Here is a 2,849-nt window from a genome sequence, read left to right as displayed (position 1 = left end):
TGGGGGGGGGGGGGGGGGGATGTGAAGGCTTACATACACAGGAAGAGCTGGCATTCAGCCTTGGCTATGGTTTAATATTCGTTTAATGGCAGCCTCCATGGCCCTCCCAAGCATCTCTGTCCCCTTCTGCTCCAGTCAGACTGCCTGCCAGTACATTGTCACCTCTCAGCTGTCCACCCTGAAGGCAGTGTGTGGACCTAGAGAACCCGCATGTAACTTATGGATTGTGGTTAAATTTTGTGCTGCCATTGCCATGAAAATGAGGGCATCACGATACACCTCTGCACACGTGTCACTTCCAACATGTCTTCAGCCATTTCTCAGGTCGGAGTCAGCTTCCTTCCACTTGACTGACTGGGATGGAAATAGCTTGGTACAAAGAGGCGGCTCCTAAGCAGACCTGGCTGAGCAGGGAAGCGAGAAGTCCCCAAGCAGGAGAGAAGGGGAGAGGGGATGGGGCGGGGGTACAAGTAGTACTGGCCAGAAGGGGAGAGCTGAACAGACTCCTGCAGCGGGGGCACTGGCCGCAGGGAAACCCTGGATCCCGTCCTCAGCCCCACCTCTGACAAGCAGCGCGTCAGCGTGTTGGGAAGGCAAAGAGAAGCACACACGGCAGTGGCCGTTTTGCCTCTTCTTATGTCCTATTGAGTAAAGAGCCATAGTGTGCTCAGAAGCTGCAGAAAGCCTACGGAGTCTCCCGAGGAGGTGACCTGTAAGCAGAGTCCTCACGTTCAGCAGCAGGTGCCAGAAAGGCACATTTACACCTAGGAGAAGTTGAGGGATGTGCAGAAAGGCCATGCTGGGGCATGGGCTCCAGGTCACAGAAGGGGGTGCTAGGCCATGCATCTGGGCCCCAAGTATGGACCCAAGCCAGGGGCCACCTGAACTCCCTTCAGACTGCACAGCGACTTGCAGCGTGTCAGGCTCAATAAACTGGAGCCCAAACCTTTAATTTTGGAGCAATCCAGAAAAACTCCATATCACCCAAACAAGGCACTTATTTGATGCAAAGGGGGTGGGGGGGGGGGGATTTTCAACCCTTTTAAAATTAGGACAGTTGGTACAGGGCAAAAGCTATTTCATTTACAAATCTGCTTCATTTTAGAAGTCAAAAAGCCAAGTGTTTTGACTTTTTCCAAGGATCCCCCTTTTTCTCAGCTCAAGGTGTTTGGGTTGAGTTTGGCAAATTTGCACATTGTTTCAGGTGCCCCAAAGCTCAATTTTTGGGAGACTAATTTACTGTTCATCATTAAAAGAAAAAAATTCTGCTTCCCTCCGGTATTCACCACCAAGGCTTGGAAGGGGCCCATGCAACCAGCTCGCACAACAGCCCTCGTCCTGCCTGTCACTGCATCGGGGGGTAGGAAAGGGGCAGTCCAGGGTGCCCTCCAAGTGCCTTGTACTCTGCAGGGACAAGTCTTGAGCTCGGGCTCTGGAGCTGGAAGGCACTGGACGTTTCCCTTGCACCCACCACCTCCCCCAGCAGCATCTGCATGCAGCAATCAGGGACGAGGCATTTCACACTCCTTGGCACCCATGCCAGGGGCGCGCTCTCCCTCCCACCTCTGCAGCCCTCCCTATCATTTCAATATCAAAGCTCACTGCAGGCCTTGCCAACCTGCACACACAGCCACTTGTTTGTTCGTTCTGTCATTAAGCCAGGACTGTTCTACAGAGAGCAACAAGCTGCTGGGAGATGAGACCAGGACGGAGGTACGTGCAACGAGGGGAGTTGTCCCAAAAGGCCGCTCCCAGCCCCAGGGAAAGCTGCAAAAAGATTAAGAGGATCCCAGCACTGCAGCAACATGCCTGCAAACCACCCTTCCCCTGCCCCCCCGCTTGCTGTAGACAGTTGGATGGTGGAGTCCTGCCAATGCCAAGGCTGGTGCCAGCTCTACATGCCAGCTCTGTGACAAGAAATTAATTGAAACTCCTCCCTTCACATTGAAACGCCTCCCTTCCCCCACACAAAGGATCAGAGGACCCCTTCCCTCCAACAGCCCCTGCCCCAGCAGCACAGCCCAGCGCTCCCCCCAGCCAGAGGCAAGGGCAGACGCTCTGCTTGGAGTCACCTACAAGAGGACACTTGAAAGACATCAGCAAATCTGCTCATTGAGGATCTGAGGACCAGCACAGGCACACAGCACCCCTGCACAGCATCCATCCTGCTGCCTGGATGTGCCCACCAGTGCCATCCTGCAGTGCCTTTGCTCCAGAGGGCAGGCAGCTGTCCCCAGAGCTGTGCTGCACGTCCCGTGATGCTGCCCATCAGGGAGAGAGAGACCGACAGGCTGGGCTCCATGAAGGGAGACACCCAGCAACTCAAGAGGCTCATGGGCCTCCTCCGTAGGCTGGCCCTGGCCCAACATGCAGCAAGGGCTGCTGATGGGACACTTATGGTAGCTGCTGCGCTCCCCTGGCAGAGCTCTCGTGGACCCTTGGCCTTTTCCAGAGGAAAAAGCCCAGGACATGCCACAGCTGAAAGCACAGGGGCAACAGAAGAGAAAACTCTTCGCAAGAGAGTGCAGCATGATAGCACCCATATACCCACCCGACTAGGGGAAGCTTCTTGCGCAGAGTGATACAGCTCAATAGAAAAGCGAGCTGCTTCATGGTGCTCCACCAGCAGCCCCTTTCCTCCCTCAGTTACTGGTGGATTCAGGATCACTCGGGTGTAGTTCAGAGCTGGCAGAGGCAGCTGCTGGGAGGTGCTAGGAGTAAACTGCAGCCACCAGCTTAGGGGCCAGAAGAGTTCTTCCAAACCCCAGCTGCCTGGTATCAACACGAAACAAGGCAATGCAAGACAAACGCTTATTACAGCCTTAGGACTACATCCCGTCTGTCTGCTG

The 2,849-nt window shown here is 54.9% G+C and overlaps 1 protein-coding gene across 1 annotated transcript in view; it reads right to left on the bottom strand.

Moving 5' to 3' along the window:
• ZNRF3 (zinc and ring finger 3) overlaps positions 1-2,575 on the bottom strand; it is a 70,488-nt gene extending 67,913 nt beyond the window's left edge. Inside the window, exon 1 of the mRNA XM_019507367.1 lies at positions 2,552-2,575. The gene's annotated coding sequence lies outside the window, so the exon portion shown is untranslated. The remainder of the gene's footprint in view (positions 1-2,551) is intronic.
• Between the last annotated feature and the right edge of the window lie 274 nt (positions 2,576-2,849).

This window comes from Gavialis gangeticus, unplaced genomic scaffold (genome assembly GCF_001723915.1).
Source record: "Gavialis gangeticus isolate Ggan-Ray unplaced genomic scaffold, GavGan_comp1, whole genome shotgun sequence".
In the NCBI taxonomy this organism is placed as follows: domain Eukaryota; kingdom Metazoa; phylum Chordata; order Crocodylia; family Gavialidae; genus Gavialis; species Gavialis gangeticus.
Note: the sequence above shows the minus strand (reverse complement) of the source record. Positions and strands in the feature narration are given on the sequence as shown.